The sequence below is a fragment of the Caretta caretta genome, chromosome 16 (assembly GCF_965140235.1).
Source record: "Caretta caretta isolate rCarCar2 chromosome 16, rCarCar1.hap1, whole genome shotgun sequence".
Lineage (NCBI taxonomy): Eukaryota > Metazoa > Chordata > Testudines > Cheloniidae > Caretta > Caretta caretta.
The window spans coordinates 1,511,978-1,531,002 of NC_134221.1; the positions used below are offsets into that span (position 1 = coordinate 1,511,978).

Consider the following 19,025-nt stretch of genomic DNA (forward strand, 5'->3'; position numbering starts at 1 on the left):
CCTAGGTTTCTTGCTCCTCCCAGTTCTCACAAACAAGGTTGAGGATGCCACAGAGTTGCCTCCCGTAGAGGAGCTCAAACTTGGAGAAGCTTGTCGATCCTTGGGGACCTCCCACACAGCAAACAGCAGGGCCAAGAGTAACATGTCCCAGTGCCAGGGCTTTTCTTCCACAAACTTAAGCAACATCATTTTCAATGTCTGGTTGAAACGCTCTACCAGCCCGTCAGTTTAAGTGTGGTACACTGACGTCTTGAAAGCCTGGATGTTGAGTCAGCGGCAGAGTTCATCCATCAGATGGGATGTCACATTGGTATCTTGATCAGTTAGGATCTCTTGCGGTATCCCCACCCTGGCAAAGACTTTCATCAGCTTACTGGCAATCTTAGATGCAGTGGCAGGCAGCAAAGAGACAGCTTCGGAGTACCGGATGGCATAGTCAACGATCACCAGGATGTAGCAGATTCCTGCACTGCTCCTTTCTAGTGATCCTGTTGGGAGATATATATATACACACATACATACACATACACACACACACACATTAAAAAGAAAAGGAGGACTTGTGGCACCTTAGAGGCTAACCAATTTATTTGAGCATGAGCTTTCGTGAGCTACAGCTCACTTCATCGAATGCATTCAGTAGAAAATACAGTGGGGAGATTTATATACATAGAGAACATGAAACAATGGGTGTTACCATACACACTGTAACCAGAGTGATCTCTTAAGGTGAGCTATTACCAGCAGGAGAGCAGCGGGGAGGGGGACGGATGATCTTTTGTAGTGATAATCAAGGTGGGCCATTTCTAGCAGTTGACAAGAACGTCCTGAAGGACAACCCATCACTCTCACAGATCTTGGGAGACAGGCCAGTCCTTGCTTACAGGTACCACAAGTACTCCTTTTCTTTTTGTGAATACAGACTAACACAGCTGCTACTCTGAAATATATATACATTGTGATTCATATATCCATGTAATATGTTATAGGTCATTGAGGCCTAGTATGAATGATGCGTGCTTGACATGAATGCGTGCATTGCAAGTTAGCAACCAAAGCAAGGACTTACGGTCAAGGACTATTAGAACTCTGTGCAAAAACAATCTTATGTTCTGAGAAAAATACAGAAAATCATCAGAAAAGGAAATAACACCAGCTGGACTGATATAAAATTGTATAAAAATTGGAGGAAATGGCACGTCTGGAATCATGGCAGCCAGCCAAGGATTGTCTCTTTGGAATTGTGTGGGTAGAAGGCCTAGTAAACAAAGGCAAAGAACTGATGACGCGACAGAATATACTATAAATGGGTGCCTATGATTTCTGCAAATCGGAGTCGTTTATTGATCCAAAGTCCTGTGTGGATATAGATGTGGTTTTTGTCAGCTCCCCACATCTTATGATCTTATCCTGATGGAAGGAATCTCAACTGGCCATCGGGACCATTCTGACCTTTGGAGTCTGGTATAGTATGTTTGGGGTGTGAACGTGGCATGAGTAAGGTTTGTTTTGTAATCAATAAAGAGCATTTAGAGTATTATATATTAACTCTGTGTCCAGTATTTGCTTGCTCCCCATCCTGTTGGGAGACCTATATTGCGGGTTTAACAGTCCCACCAGGTCTAGGCCAATATATTCAAAGAAAACCCCTATCATGGATAAGGGGATGATGGAAGCCTTGGGTATCCCCTATGGTCTGGCCTGCTGGCACTCCAAGCAAGAGGCGCAGTAATACTTTACCTCTTGGTGGATGCCTGGCCAGCAGAACCGTCGGGCCACCCTTTGGAGGGTCTTCTCTCTCCTGGGGTGTCCCACTCAAGGCACCAAATGGGCCAAGTGCAGGAGTCCACGACGTAGCCTTCGCAGAACCAGCAACTGTCAGAGGTCTTCCTGTGTCTGGGGATCTTTAATCACCCAGTAGATGCGGTCCCTCTGAATCTCAAAGTGGGGTCCTTGTGGATCCCTTACCTCTGGGCTGGGGGTCATTGTTTGTTCCCAGGCATAGCTTATGGTAGGGTTTTCCCTCTGTTCTTGGACAAAATCCCCATCATTCTTGAGTTTCCTCTTGGCATCCTCCACGGGGATCTCAAAGTCTGGGATGATGGTTCCTCTGTGGTTGACGGGGGTCTGCAGGGTCCTCCCTGGGTCAAGATTCACCGGTCAGCTGAGTAGTCCTCTCTGTGGGGTCACTTCTTTGTCCCTGCCCAGGTTTCAACACCTGTAGCCCCTTAGGAGCAACTTGAACCAAGGCCAATCACGCCCCAGGATCATGGGATACACTAATCTGGCGGTGACCCAAACCTGGAGGACCGCGTTATGCGGGGTAATCTCCATCTTAAGCCGAGCCATGGCCATAAGCCTAGCCATGGCCATATGTCCCCCATGTATTGCCTTCTCTGTGGGCTCAGCGTTAGGTACCACATCATCTCGGATGAGGCTCTGGCTGCATCTGGTGTCTACCAGGACCTGCGTCGAGGTCCTCCTGCACAGTGCCCTTCCTTCAGGCCTCGGGGCTGGCTACTCATACTTGGCTGTAACTGCAATCCATGTATGGACAATCTTGGGGAAAGTGAGCCTCTTGCCCACACTCATAGCACTGATCCCAGCTTCCCCTGGTGGGTGCACCCCAACAGGTTTTCTTCCATCCAGGTTGGTCCTCAGCCAGCTGGCTGCCTCTCCTCGAGGTTTGAGCTGGTAGCCAAGATTCAGGGTAAGCGCTATGCTCTCCCCAGTTAGTTGCAACAGGGACTCTCTCCGGCTGGACCATCCTTCCCCTTTCCGGCTCGGGGGATCGCGGCTCCGGAGCTTCTGCCGCCAGGTAGTCCTCCATCAATTTAACAGCTTTGGTGAGGGTCGCAGGCTGATGCCGCTGTACACACTACTTCCGCCCGCCGTGGAGGATCTGGGTGAATTGCTTGAGGATGTTTGTCTCCATCTGTCTTTGCACTGCTTACTTCAGGCAGTCTCCCCTTGCTTGGGTCCTGTTAGCAGGTCCCAACCGTTGCCTGCATTCTCCACCATGTGTCGCGGGGCAAGTACACCATGTCACTCTGCTGGGGGGTGGGGGGAAGGGCATGGTAGCTCCGTGGTTAAGTCTACATGGCAACCCTCAGCCTCAGAGTTGCGTGGTCCAATGACCTGGGCCAATAGGACTCCCCTTGGCTTCTGGGAAGCATGGCCAAATGGCCAGAGTCAGTAGGACTCCCCTTGGTTGCCGGGAAGCGTGGCCAAATGGCCAGAGTCAGCTGGACTGTTATTAATATGGGCTGAAAAATATATTGGTGATATATATTTGTCATAAAAATAAAGGGAAGGGTAACTACCTGTCTGTATACAGTGCAATAAAATCCCTCCTGGCCAGAGGCAAAACCCTTTCACCTGTAAAGGGTTAAGAAGCTAAGATAACCTCACTGGCACCTGACCAAAATGACCAATGAGGAGACAAGATACTTTCAAATTTGGAGTGGGGGGAACAAAGGGTCTGTCTGTCTGTGTGATGCTTTTGCCGGGAACAGATCAGGAATGCAGTCTCAGAACTTCTGTTAGTTAGTAAGTAATCTAGCTAGAAATGCGTTAGATTTCCTTTTGTTTAATGGTTGGTAAAATAAGTTGTGCTGAGTGGAATGTATATTCCTGTTTTTGTGTCTTTTTATAACTTAAGATTTTGCCTAGAGGGATTCTCTATGTTTTGAATCTGATTACCCTGTAAGGTATTTACCATCCTGATTTTACAGAGGTGATTCTTTTACGTTTTCTTTAATTAAAATTCTTCTTTTAAGAACCTGATTGATTTTTCATTGTTCTTAAGATCCAAGGGTTTGGGTCTGTGTTCACCTGTACAAATTGGTGAGGATTTTTATCAAGCCTTCCCCAGGAAAGGGGGTGTAGGGCTTGGGGGGATATTTTGGGGGAAGACATCTCCAAGTGGGCTCTTTCCCTGTTCTTTGTTTAACATGCTTGGTGGTGGCAGCATAGGGTTCAAGACAAGGCAAAGTTTGTACCTTGGGGAAGTTTTTAACCTAAGCTGGTAAGAATAAGCTTAGGGGGTCTTTCATGCAGGTCCCCACATCTGTACCCTAGAGTTCAGAGCGGGGAAGGAACCTTGACATGGTAGCAGCGGTGGGACCATTTTGAGATTTTTTTTTTAAGATCATTTTGAACCAGAAGCACAGCAGGATTTTAAAAGGTTTTGTAAGAGGATTGCAGCTGTAGATTCTGTGTCTCTGCCTGGGGGACAGAGCAGCAGGCATAACAAAGGGATTCTTCTTTTTTGAGCTGGAGTTTTCTCTACTTAAAGGCAGGGTGGTTAACCTCCTGCAGGGAAATTCACAAGTTTTTCGCAGACCTAAAGAGGTTTTTTTTTAAGCTAAGAGCTGCTAGAGGGTTTTCTGTCTATTTGCCTGGAGACAAAGGTGTTAGCTATTCTCAGCCTACAGAAAAATCCTTTTTTTAAAAAAAACTATCACGTTACAGCACAGCAAAATATTACAAGCCAGTTTTTGGTTTTGTTTTGTGGTTTTCTTTCTAACTCTCGGGTGTAAAGTTAGTTAAAAACAGAGAGGCTAGGATGACAGAAACCAAGGCACAACACAAGCTGGAGTTAACCAGACTGGAGGCAGTGAAAGAGGCAGAAAAAGCCCAAGAGGCTGCTCAGAGGAGAGCTATGGAGGCAAGGGAAAAAGAACTGGAGGAGAAGGTAAAAGAGAGGAAGCATGCACTGGAGATGGAGAAAGCAAAGGCTCAGCACAATATACCGGATAACCCTAACAATCCACAAATGGGAGCAACTATGTCCACAGTATGATGATTCCAGTGATATTGCTGAATACTTTCTCACCTTTGAGAGACTGTGCACACTCCATAAAATTCCTGAAGCTCACAATATGACCACATTGGTCACAAAACTGACTGGAAGGGCTCTGCACATATTCAATAAGATGCCTATAGATGAGGCTTCTAACTATAATAAATTCAAGGATTTGGTTTTAAAGCAATTTCAAGTTACACCTGAAACTTACAGAGTAAAATTTAGAGCCCTTAAGGGAGGACATGAACTAAGTAATGTGGCTTATATAAACCAGATGAAGGATCTGGGTCAAAGATAAATGGATCAAAGGAAGGGGTGTAACTAGCTTTGAAGGAATGTGTGATTTGATGACTCAGGAGCAATTCCTGAATATGGCCAAGGAGGATATAAAACAGTGTTTATGGGATAAGAAAATGGACTCAGCAGAAAGTCTTGCTTCTTATGCTGATCAATACGAGCAGTCCCAGACCACCAGAGAAGCGGGGCAAACCAGAACAAAACAGATGGTGGGAGGAGAGAGAAACAACCTTGGTCACAGTTGGAGCGGATACCAGAAGGGACAACCTCAGACCACACCCTACTACCGGGGGCAGCTCAAGGCCCCAACTACACCCCAAGGAACACTCCAGACATCTTATCATCCTGCCACACCATTCACCAGCAATCCACCTCACCCCAGTGACCCATCAGCTGGACCATGTTTTAAATGTAATGAGCCAGGGCATGTAAAGGCCAACTGCTCCAAGAACCCCAACAGATTACAGTCCATTGCACCAGAATCAGAGGTCCTCAGGCCCAGATACCTCCCAGATACCCTCAGAGCAGAGGGAAACTGTGAGTCTGGGCAGGAAGAAGGTCACCGCATGGAGGGACATCGGAGCACAAGTGTCAGCTATCCATGCTTCCTTAGTGGACCCCAAATTAATTGACCCAGAGGTCCAAGTGATGATTCAACCCTTCAAGTCAAACTCTTTTGACTTGCCTACAGCCAAGTTGCCGGTCCAGTACAAGGGCTGGTCAGGAATGTGGACTTTTTCAGTCTATGATGATTATCCCATCCCCATGCTTTTGGGGGAAGACTTGGCCAATCATGTGAAGCTAGCCAAGAGGGTGGGAATGGTCATCTGCAGCCAGGCTAAGCAAGCTGTCACACTTAGGTCTGTTCCGGAAACTTCTACCAGGACCCGGTCAGAGGTGATGGAACTGGACCCCATTCCAACATCTGCAACAGCAGTAGTGGATCCAGTCACCGAGACCCAGACAGAGCCAGTCTCAGAACCGGAACCGGCGGAACAACCAGCACCAGAACCAGTGCCAGCAATGAATTCAGTACTTGCAACCCCAACACCAGAAGGCCCCATGGAACCTGCACCACCAGCAGCAGATAACCCTACACAAAAGGCTCAGCCAGAGCCTGAACCCCAACATAGTGCACCAGCAGAGAGTGGTTCACAGTCAATGGAAAAAGCCCCATAACCCTTCTGCCCATCAGAGTTGGCAGCAACAAGGGCCAGGTTCAGTATCTAGGGGTTCCATTCCAATAATACAATGCAAAACCAGCTTGAGTCCCCACCCAGTGACCTGGGACAAATATATACCACCACCACCACCACCACCCCCCCTCCAGGCGCCTCTAAGAGGCAATACTTCTCCTCTTGCAAGCACAGAGTCTGAGTGTAGCAAAAGCCTTTTAATAACAGAGAGAAACAATGTGGCATTATGTTGGGGAAACACCACCAACAGGATTCATAGCACAAACCATGAGCAAAAACCCACCCCAAGCAAATTGGGCCATGTCCTTTCCCTTTGGTTCTTGAGTCCAGCAACCCCAAAATCACCCAAAGTCCAACAACCCCAAAGTCCAGCAACCCAAAAGTCTCTGTCCTTGGTGAGTCCAGAGTTCAAAAGTTCATCTGCAGAGTTTTAAACACCCCCCCAGCCTGTGTGGAAATGTGGGGGAGTAAAGGAGCACCTTAAGTGCTCCGATGGCCAACTGCCCCACCTCTTTGTGGGTTTCTTCTGGAGCCTTCACTGCCAGCCGCTCCTCTCCGCCACTTGCTCCTCTCTGGTAGCCATCCTGTGAGCCGCTCACCAGTATATCTTCAGGCCCCCTACTACATAACACTGCATTCAGTAATTTCAGCTCGTAGTAAGGAAGCCCCAGTGCTGATACACCATTGGCCCAAAGTGAAGTCAGCTCTGCAATCTGTAACCAGACTCCTAGTAGAATCAAAATTAACTCTGCTATTACAGAGTGGAGACAGTGCAGTTAGCCCTCAAAAGACAGCCCATAGCACAAACAGCTGCCCCCAATCTCTCTGTAGTTACTGAGAATTGGAATTCAATAAACTGGCCATCGGGAAGTTTAGACTTGAAATTAGACAAAGGTTTCTAACCATCAGAGGAGTGAAGTTTTGGTATAGCCCTCCAAGGGAAGCAGTGGGGGCAAATGACCTATCTGGCTTTAAGATTAAACTCGATAAGTTTATGGAGGAGATGGTATGGTGGATAACATGATTTTGGCAATTAATTGATCTTTAAATATTCATGGTAAATAGGCCCAATGGTCTGTGATGGGATGTTAGATGGGGTGGGATCTGAGTTACTACAGAGAATTCTTTCCTGGATATCTGGCTGGTGAATGTTGCCCATATGCTCAGGGTTCAGCTGATCGCCATATTTAGGGTTGGGAAGGAATTTTTCTCCAGGGCAGATTGGAAGAGGCCCTGGAGGTTTATTTGCCTTCCTCTGTAGCATGGGGCACGGGTCACTTGATGGAGGATTCTGTGCTCCTTGAAGTCTTTAAATCATGATTTGAGGACTTCAATAAGCTCAGACATAGGTGAGAAGTTTATCGCAGGAGTGGGTGGGTGAGATTCTGTGGCCTGCGTTGTGCAGGAGGTCAGACTAGATGATCATAATGGTCCCTTCTGACCTTAATATCTATGAATCTATGAATCTATGTCCCTTGCCTAGCGAGTGCTATTTAGTTGATGGTGAGTCCCTCCATCATAATAAAAAGCCAAGTACAGTTCCACTGTCCTTGATTCACATAATCAGGATAATAACACTTTATTCTTCCTGCCCCAATAACAGAGAAACTGGAGATCCCACAGCAGCCAAAGTAACCGTGTAGGCAGGGTGGGTGTGCCTATGCAAATGAGATCAGCCCCTGAAGTTCTTTTCCACAACCCGCCACAGCTCACCACCAGATGTCAGGTTAGAGCTCATCCTGACTCTACTTACATTACAGTTTCTCTACCCCTCTCTAAAACTTGATTAACTTGCAGGATACAATGGTTCACTCTGCAAAGGCCAGCAGGATGTTACCCTTGTTTGCCAAAATTTGGAGAGTTCTTTTTAGCTAGTCAGAGGAAGAGACTGTTCCCTTTATATTTAGATTATGAGAGACTCTTGACCAAGGGATTACCAATAGTTTGAAGATTTCCTTTGAGCAGCCCAATTCCTATTCCTGGGGGCATAGAGATGGCGTAAACAAACATACATCATGTGATCTTGCTTGTGTCTTTAGTAGGGGAACAGAGTGATAGCTTTTCTGATTTAAGAGCCAGAAAGACCTATAGTTATTAACAACAGATTCCAGGTGTATTTGATATCTATACGTGTCTCATGGAGAGTAAGGGGGGAAAAGAAGGTGAAGAGGAAAAGTCTTTGCTTGTCACTGGCCCAGCCACAATTGTCAGAGACGCTTTGTAGGCATTACAATAAGGGCCTGATTCTCCTCTTGGCTATCCTGGATAAATTAGGACTAACTGAAGTAACGGAAATCAAACTAGTGCAAAAGTCATGTTCAGAGAGGAGAATCAGACCCTCTTGCGCCACACAGCTCTCTTGAAATCTCTGCTTTTTCCCCCCTAGCTTGGACTCTGCAGGCGAGCAGGCATGAGTAATAGGGAATGCCTGGAACTTTTATACTTTGGTGAAAGTGTAAATACAAAGATTCAAGCCTGGCAGGTAAAGTTGCTAGAGTTGTACTGAAGAGTAGCCATGATAGTACTGCACTTGTCAACCTTTGGCAAGAAGTCTGATCCCAGAAATTGAACAGAGCCGTGTTATCCAGAGAATACAGACTGCCATGGGGTGCTGAAAGCACTTTAGAGCTTCAGGGTTGGAATGACCTCACTAGTCTCAATGGTGGAGAAATGGGGGGCCCTGCATGCTGTTCCTAAAACTGCTGCAGCATTCAGCCCAAGCTCTGCACAGTGCGTCATTCTCTGTGCAGCTTGAGGTTGGCATGTTTACCCTTAGGAAAGCTGATGTGAGACTTTCGTAATCAATGTTATTACAGCTTGCCTACAGCTAAAGTAACACTAAGATGATGCACATCACTGAGTTTAATTACCCCAAATAATGCCAGTGCTTTGAGCTTTGGTTTAGAAAAACAGAAAGCATCTGTTGGTATCATAGTTGGCAGATTCTTACTGGATATTAGAAAAATTACTTAAGGTTGCATTTGCATCAACATGATAATCACTACAGATAAGTTTATATATTTTTAGATACATAGGTTACAAATATATATACACATACACACACATATATATATATATATTTCACACACACACACACACACACACACATATATTCTGCTGGTAGACCTCCAACATTTTGCTGAGCAACAAAAGTGAGAGAAGGGAAATGATGATTTTTAACAGATTAAAGCTCAGCAAAAGCAGAACGGAATCTCATGGGCAAAAGAATAAGGCTTCACTAGCCCAGGGAGTTTTCCTCTTAACAATGGAGGTATGAAAGCTTCTCAAAGAAAAAGCTGCAAGTATCCTTTGTTATGAAAAGTGTTAGGCAACACAGCTCCCCATCATATATGTATAGATGTGTGTGTGTGAGTGCACGTGGGTGCATGTGCATGTTTTTCATTTGTAATGTTAGTAATATCAGAAACAGGAGAGCAGGACCCTTCAGTGTTTCTTTCCCTCTGTTTCTTTGGTGAGCAGATGCTGTCACAGACTATGATTTGATCCAATCTCATAAGCCAAACCAGGCAGGGTCTTGTCAGTCCTTGGATAGGAGAGAACATAAGAACGGCCCTACTGGATCAGACCAAAGGTCCATCTAGCCCAGTATCCAGTCTTCCAACAGTGGCCAATGCCAGGTGCCCCAGAGGAAATGAACAGAACAGGTAATCACCAAGTGATCCATCCCCTGTTGCCCATTCCGAGCTTCTGGCAAACAGAGGCTAGGGACACCATTCCTGCCCATCCTGGCTAATAGCCATTGATGGACCTATCCTCCATGAACTCACCTAGCTCTTTTTTGAACTGTTATAGTCTTGGCCTTCACAATATCCTCTGGCAAGGAGTTCCACAGGTTGACTGTGCGTTGTGTGAAAAAATACTTCCTTTTGTTTGTTTTAAATCTGCTGCCTATTAATTTCATTTGGTGACCCTTAGTTCCTGTGTTATGTGAAGGGGTAAATAACACTTCCTTATTTACTTTCTCCACACCCGTCATGATTTTATAGACATCTACCATATCCCCCCTTACTCGTCTCTTTTCCAAGCTGAAAAGTCCCAGTCTTATTAATCTCCCCTCAAGGAAAATCGGAAGGAAGCAGCGTGATGGAGGGTGGGCAACACAGTAGGTGCACTCTTACCTATGGGTCAGGGCTGAGCCAGTGCACTAAGCCGTTAGGGGTGCAGTGTGCTGCCGATGCTGACTTGCAGCTGACACATATAGCCTGATCCTAAATCATATGCTGATGTTAAAGATTCTATTCTATGCTACATACGCTTTTATACTACTCCACAGCGTAGCATCTGAGTGCCCCCCCCATACGTTAAGCAACCTAACATCTGTCTCATTCTCTTCTCCTCATACTTCCCAAAGAAGGAAAAGCGTATTCAGTGGAATGTTTTGGTAGGTTTGGGATGGGGTTTTTTGGTTTGTTTTTTTTAATACACAAGTGGCCCTGTGTTTGTTAGAGAAGGCAGGTAAAAGAAATGTGTATTGCACTTGGAGTGGAAGGAGGGGAGGTTTGGGGTGGTCTCTAATAAACTAATAAACTCCAAGGCCATAAGGGACCATCATGATCATCTAGTCTGACCTCCTGCACATTGCAGGCCACAGAACCTCACCCACCCACTCCTGTAACAGACCCATAACCTCTGGCTGAGTTACTGAAATACTCAAATCTTGATGTAAAGACTTCAAGTTACAGAGAATCCACCGTTTATTCTAGTTCAAATCAGCAAGTGACCCAGGCCCCATGCTGCAGAGGAAGGCACAAAAAACAAAACCATACCAGGGTCTCCGCCAATATGACCTGGGGGGAAATTCCTTCCCAACCCCAAATCTGGATATCAGTTAAACCAGATGTGAGTGAGATCCACCAGCCAGATACCTGGGCAAGAATTCTCTGTAGCAATTCAGACCCCTCCCCATCTAGTGTCCTATTGTCAGCCATTGGAGATATTTCATAATAGCAGTCACTGATGGACCATATGCCATTGTAAGCAACTTCATCATACCATCCCCTCCATAAACTTATCGAGCTCAGTCTTGAGAAAAGTTAGGTTTTTGCCCCCACTGCTCCCCTTGGAAGGCTGTTCCAGAACTTCACTCCTCTAAGTTCAAGCCTAAACTTAATTCTTAGTTCCAGTCCTGGTCCTTAGTTCCAGTCCCAGACTGGCTCCCAAGAAAGGTCTGTCTTCCACATGAACAAGGTTCACTCTTATTGTAGAGACTTCCCTTGTGTCAGAGGAACAGAGCTGTTGACCATAGTCTTCATCGTGGAGCACGAAATGGTCTTTTAGACATCCTGTGGCACTGTTTGCAAGCATGGTAACACTAACCCCTGTGGCAAACTCGGGTAGAATAATTACTGAAGCATTCACCTCATTGATGTCAATGCAGAGAAAGTCAGTGCCATGACTGAGCCCACCTTTTGAGACAGTGATATTCTTTCATCGCCAGAGAAGGCCAGAGGAAGAATGTCACTACAAGTTTATAACTGGGTGTTAGGTGGTATAGGGAACTGTATGTTGACTAGGGATCTGGGGGTCATAGTGGATCACAAGCTAAATATGAGTCAACAGTGTAACACTGTTGCAAAAAAAGCAAACATCGTTCTGGGATGTATCTGCAGGAGTATTGTAAGCAAGACAGGAGAAGTAATTCTTCCCCTCTACTCCGTGCTGATTAGGCCTCATCTGGAATATTGTGTCCAGTTCTGGGCGCCACATTGCAGGAAAGATGTGGACAAATTGAATAAAGTCGAGAGAAGAACAACAAAAATCATTAAAGATCTAGAAAACATGACCTATGAGGGAAGATTGAAAAAATTGGGTTTGTTTAGTCTGGAGAAGAGAAGACTGAGAGGGGACATGGTAACCTTTTTCAAGTACTTAAAAGGTTGTTACAAGGAGGAGTGAGAAAAATTGTTCTCATTAACCTCTGAGGCTAGAACGAGAAGCAATGGGCTTAAACTGCAGCAAGGGAGGTTTAGATTGGACATCAGGAAAAACTTCCTAACTGTCAGGGTGGTTAAGCACTGGAATAAATTGCCCAGGGAGGTTGTGGAATCTCCATCATTGGAGATTTTTAAGAGCAGGTTGGACAATCACCTGTCTGGGATGGTCTAGATAATTCTTAGGGCAGGGGATTGAGTTAGATGACCTCTTGAGGTCACTTCCAGTCCTACGATTCTATGATTCTATACATGCAGATGATAAGAAGTGAAAACATTGTATTCTCTTTATTAGAATGTGAAGGTGGAATAGAAATGAGACAAGTGATCATGGGGGAGGAGATGAAATTATGGTGCAGCTTGGCTATCAAGGGAGGCTGAATTGGAGAGTTGTCTATGGTCAGACATGTAGCAAATATAGTGTGGGAGGGTGGTTCCTGTAGAAGAGTGAGTTGGGTGCTGTATCTTGGCAAATGAGCAGAGGTACAATTTATGGGTGATGGGGTCCCCCCTGAATTAGATGGAGGGATGGTGAGGAGCCTTGGGGAGCTAAGGTTGGGTCCATAATAGACTGCCAAATATTATAGAGAAGAAGGTGGGTGAGGTAATATCTTTTATTGAACCAACATCTGTTGGTGAGAGACAAGCTTTTGAGCTTGCACAGAGCTCGTCTTCACTCTGGGAAAAAGACCAACAGAAGTCAATGTACTAAAAGATAGTTCCTCATCCACCTTGTTTCTCCAATATCCTGGGCCCACGGCTACCTCCACACTGCATAATTCAACTATTTCACTTTTCTTTTCATTTTCATGTAGAATTTCCTGGCTTTGAAACCACTTGTTTTTCTTATATCTACAACTTCCTCATAAGATCATTTTCTCAATACATAAACATTTACAACCCTTAGTAACAAAGTTTTTGCCTGGGAAAACTAGCAAATCCTAGCAAAATTATCAAGAAATTTACTTGAGGATGGTCTATACTTAGAAATTGTACTGGCATAGCTATGTCAGCAAGAAGTGTAAAAATATCACACGCACCCTATCTGATATATCTGTGCCATCAAACACCCTTCTGCTGATGCAGCTATACCAGCAAGAAGTCCTCTTGTTGATATCATTTAGTTTGGGGAACTAATGTAAGCTGCATCTCCAGAAACTCATTTATGCAGCAGTACTTTGTATTACATGTTCTCCGTTGCATTCAGGTATCCAGTTTGTAATGTGCATATATGTGATAGATAGATAGATAGATAGATAGAGTATATTTTTAGTATATCAGACACCGCAGTGCACTTTGAAATGGATAAACTGCAGGGTTCAGAGTTGGAATAGTAGGGAAGGAGGGTCACTGTAAGAAGCTAATGAGTATACTGCCCTTCCATGTGCATGATGAGGTCATCCAAGCAAACTCCCTGCCACATGGGCCCAGTGTCAGGTTATCTAACAGGATGTTAAAAAGGAACTGGCTGGCACTGGCTGTACTGTAGAGATGCAGAATGTGATGTACTTCACCAGGGAGCAAACCAATCACAGTAGGTGTCTGGAAGGAATTCATCTCCCCTGCACAACTGGCTGGTACATTGTGAGGACTCTTTACTGTCCTCTGAACCATCAGCTATTAGCTGCTGCCAGCGTCAGGTTGCTGCACTACTACGGGAGATCCAAGAGCCTGATGAACAGCAGACTGCAAGTTCCTCTCACACACACCTCTCCGTCCCATGGCTTCACCTGCGCCCCGGTGAGCACTTGTCACCCATTGGTAGGAGTTTCCTCAGGGATAGTGCAGCCAGAGGAGCCTGGTAAAACTGATTCTGCTGCTTTCGTCTATGAGAGTCTTTTTCACATGCAGAAACATACCTTGGTTTAAGAAAAGGGGGGTGGAACGCCAAGGGGTAGGCTCCACTCAGCAAGTCACTTCACCTCACCCTTTAGGCCAGGTCTGAGGAAGCTGCTGGGAAGCTGAACACTGCTGACTGAGCTCCATATCTCTGGGGTGCATCTGCTCAAGGACTTTGTTTCCAATAGCCTTCCTCTCCAGAGCCCCACTCAGTGTGGCCAGGTCCCAGTAATACATGTTATAGACTGGTTTGCCCATTGCCCAGAACTCCACTGGGGACTGTCTCAGCCCCAGGAGAATACAGGTGGGTTTCAAAGCCATCCAGGGGATTTGAATGCCCAGTTCCATTCCCACTAGTGTTATTGAGAACTGGGCATCCTGAGCCCTTCAATAGCTTTGCAAATCTCAGCCTGAACTTTGCAAAGGTTTGTTCAAGTCAGGAAGAAGTTGAAAGACGAAACATCTCTAATCAGAAAAAAGTCAGCACTTCTGCCATGGAACAGAAGTGGGACAAAGGAACCTCTGGGTGCAGAGCTACACATCACCCGCACTCAGTCTGCTTTGCATTGCTTTGGTGCCTTGGATATACATCCTGTTACTGTGTTTCACCTCAGTGCTAGAAAAGTAAGATCCTCTTGCCCCACATTTAAGGAGATACCACCTCAGACTGTGACCTTATCAGATCTCATCAGCCAAACCGGGTTAGGTCTTAATACTTGAGTGGGAGAATTCCATGGGCCCCCTTTAGGAAAAGGTGTGCATGGCTGATTCAGTCAGTGGCACTCTTCCCGATGCCCCCACACTGGGAGGGGATGCTGTGCTGCTGGGGTGCTACCTTTGGGACGAGTCATGTAATCTGGTTCCTCTAAGGGGAGGTGCTATGGGGCTTCTGAAAGCATCATCTCGGTCTCCTAGCAAGGCTCTTCCTTGTACTGACCATGGTTGTCCAGCACGCACTGTACGTGAACTGGCCAGCTCAACCAGATGAAGGGCAATGCAGGGGCCAGCTGCTCCAAGGCTCCCAACTGCATATTACACACTGGGACTTCTGCTACTGTCTCCCCCAGCCTGTGCACTAACATGGAGACAAGGCCACGGTCTTGGTCTTGAGATGGGGTTAGGGTTAGCCCAAGCACCATGGTGGGATAAAGCCAACACGTGTAGAGGGGAGTTGGCAGGCACAGCAAGGGCTGAGCCTGGAATGTTTGGGAACAGTGATGCAGAGATGGTCTCTCAAGCCCCCCAGTGCAGAAAGACTCTGGGTAACCCCTTCTGTTACATGACATAAGCAGAAGGGTCAATCATACAATCATAGAATCATAGAATATCAGGGTTAGAAGGGACCTTAGAAGGTCATCTAGTCCAACCCCTGCTCAAAGCAGGACCAATCCCCAACTAAATCATCCCAGCCAGGGCTTTGTCAAGCCTGACCTTAAAAACTTCTAAGGAAGGACATTCCACCACCTCCCTAGGTAACGCATTCCAGTGTTTCACCACCCTCCTCGTGAAAAAGTTTTTCCTAATATCCAACCAAAACCTCCCCCACTGCAACTTGAGACCATTACTCCTTGTTCTGTCATCTGCTACCACTGAGAACAGTCTAGATCCATCCTCTTTGGAACCCCCTTTCAGGTACTTGAAAGCAGCTATCAAATCCCCCCTCATTCTTCTCTTCCACAGACTAAACAATCCCAGTTCCCTCAGCCTCTTCTCAGAGGCTGTGTTCCAGCTAGTGTTCCAGTCCCCTAATCATTTTTGTTGCCCTCCGCTGGACATTTTCCAATTTTTCTACATCCTTCTTGTAGTATGGGGCCCAAAACTGGACACAGTACTCCAGATGAGGCCTCTCCAATGTCAAATAGAGGGGAACGATCACATCCCTCAATCAGCTGGCAAAGCCCCTACTTATACATCCCAAAATGCCATTGGCCTTCTTGGCAACAAGGGCACACTGTGGACTCATATCCAGCTTCTCGTCCACTGTAACCCCTCGGTCCTTTTCTGCAGAACTGCTGCCGAACCATTCGGTCCCTAATCTGTAGCAGTGCATGGGATTCTTCTGTCCTAACTTGTCGTTGTTGAACCTCATCAGATTTCTTTTGGCCCAATCCTCTAATTTGTCTAGGACCCTGTCAAGGTTCCTTCCCCACTCTGAACTCTAGGGTACAGATGTGGGGACCTGCATGAAAACCTTCTAAGCTTACTTTTACCAGCTTAGGTTAAAACTTCCCCAAGGTACAAACTATTTTACCCTTTTCCCTTGGACTTCCACTGCCACCACCAAATGTTTATCTGGGTTTATTTATTAGGAAAGCATTGTTTGGAAACGTCTTTCCCCCCCAAAATCCTCCCAACCCTTGCACCCCACTTCCTGGGGAAGGTTTGATAAAAATCCTCACCAATTTGCATAGGTGATCACAGACCTAAACCCTTGGATCTTAAGAACAATGAAAAAGCATTCAGTTTCTGCAAAGAAGGATTTTAATAGAAGTCAAAAGTAAAAAAGAATCACCTCTGTAAAATCAGGATGGTAAATACCTTACAGGGTAATTAGATTCAAAACACAGAGAAACCCTCTAGGCAAAACCTTAAATTACAAAAAGAACACATAGACAGGAATATCCATTCTATTCAGCACAGCTTAATTTCTCAGCCATTTAAAGAAATCATAATCTAACGCATATCTAACTAGATTACTTACTAAGTTCTAAGACTCCATTCCTGTTCTGTCCCCGGCAAAAGCATCACACAGACAGACACAGACCCTTTGTTTTTCTCCCTCCTCCCAGCTTTTGAAAGTATCTTGTCTCCTCATTGGTCATTTTGGTCAGGTGCCAGCGAGGTTATTCTAGCTTCTTAACCCTTTACAGATGAAAGGATTTTTCCTCTGGCCAGGAGGGATTTTAAAGGGGTTTACCCTTCCCTTTATATTTATGACAGTCCCTCTGTATCCTGTCCCTACCCTCCAGCGTATCTACCTCTCCTCCCAGTTTAGTGTCATCTGCAAACTTGCTGAGGGTGCAATCCACACCATCCTCCAGATCATTTATGAAGATATTGAACAAAACCGGCTCCAGGACTGACCCTTGGGGCACTCCACTTGATACCAGCTGCCAACTAGACATGGAGCCATTGATCACTACCTGTTGAGCCCGACAATCTAGCCAACTTTCTATCCACCTTATAGTCCATTCATATTTCTTTAACTTGCTGGCAAGAATACTGTGGGAGACCATGTCAAAAGCTTTGCTAAAGTCAAGGAACAACACGTCCACCACTTTCCCCTCATCCACAGAGCCAGTTATCTCGTCGTAGAAGTCAATTAGATTAGTCAGGCATGACTTGCCCTTGGTGAATCCATGCTGACTGTTCCTGATCACTTTCCTCTCCTCTAAGTGCTTCAGAATTGATTCCTTGAGGACCTGCTCCATGATTTTTCCAGGGACTGAATCATAGAATCATAGAATATCAGGGTTGGAAGGGACCCCAGAAGGTCATCTAGTCCAACGCCCTGCTCGAAGCAGGACCAATTCCCAGTTAAATCATCCCAGCCAGGGCTTTGTCAAGCCTGACCTTAAAAACCTCTAAGGAAGGAGATTCTACCACCTCCCTAGGTAATGCATTCCAGTGTTTCACCACCCTCTTAGTGAAAACGTTTTTCCTAATATCCAATCTAAACCTCCCCCACTGCAACTGAGGTGAGGCTGACTGGCCTGTAGTTCTCCGGATCCTCCTTCTTCCCTTTTTTAAAGATGGGCACTACAGTAGCCTTTTTCCAGTCATCCGGGACTTCCCCCGATCGCCACGAGTTTTCAAAGATAATGGCCAATGGCTCTGCAATCACATCTGACAACTCCTTTAGCACTCTCAGATGCAGTGCATCCGGTCCCATGGACTTGTGCTTGTCCAGCTTTTCTAAATAGTCCCAAACCACTTCTTTCTCCACAGAGGGCTGGTCACCTCCTCCCCATGCTGTGCTGCCCAGTGCAGTAGTCTGGGAGCTGACCTTGTTCGTAAAGACAGAGGCAAAGAAAGCATTGAGTACATTAGCTTTTTCCACATCCTCTGTCACTAGGTTGCCTCCCTCATTCAGAAAGGGGCCCACACTTTCCTTGACTTTCTTCTTGTTGCTAACATACCTGAAGAAACCCTTCTTGTTACTCTTAACATCTCTTGCTAGCTGCAACTCCAGGTGTGATTTGGGCTTCCTGATTTCACTCCTGCATGCCCGAGAAATATTTTTATACTCCTCCCTGGTCATTTGTCCAACCTTCCACTTCTTGTAAGCTTCTTTTTTGTGTTTAAGATCAGCAAGGATTTCACTGTTAAGCCAAGCTGGTTGCCTGCCATATTTACTATTCTTTCTACACATCAGGATGGTTTGTACCTGTAACCTCAATAAAAGGCTTGATATAGGAACACATTGCTGGCTCTCTTTACTAGGAAATTAAAGGTAATCATTACCTGTCCTTATCACCTGGGATGCAAATGAGATGTTAGAATTTAACCTCTGGAATGTACACCTCATTTTACAAGGACCCAGAGGGAGTTTATTGGAGGAAATGGGGGAAAGGCTATTTACCCCCATGAAGTCATTCTGCAGGAGTCAGTGTGCTTAGCACACAAGAGTGCTGTCCTTGCAGGAAGCTTTTCTCCACCCAGGATCATGATCCAGGCTCTCTTGGCCAAGGCCAGGTGCTATAGCATAATCACAACCCACCTTCAAAGGGAGACCGTGGGTGAAGTTCTCACTCACTCGCTCCCCATGGCAAGGATTTACCTTAAGTCCAGAACGATTCCACATCTCTAAACCCTCTGGAGTGGAAAACCTGAAGCATGACGCTGCATCCCTCCAAGTGACCCCTGAGACCAGATCTCATCACAGCCAGGCATGGGATTTCCACATCCCAGAGGCGGCAAAGTCTCCCCCCTCCA

At 45.9% G+C, this 19,025-nt stretch overlaps 1 protein-coding gene across 4 annotated transcripts in view; it reads left to right on the forward strand.

Moving 5' to 3' along the window:
* LOC125623618 (ectonucleoside triphosphate diphosphohydrolase 8) overlaps positions 1-19,025 on the forward strand; it is a 93,360-nt gene that overhangs the window by 33,693 nt on the left and 40,642 nt on the right. The window contains exon 2 of one of the 4 annotated variants that reach the window (XM_048823253.2): positions 9,781-9,965. The exons of the other annotated variants lie outside the window; for them this stretch is intronic. The gene's annotated coding sequence lies outside the window, so the exon portion shown is untranslated. The remainder of the gene's footprint in view (positions 1-9,780; positions 9,966-19,025) is intronic. 4 annotated transcript variants of the gene reach the window in all.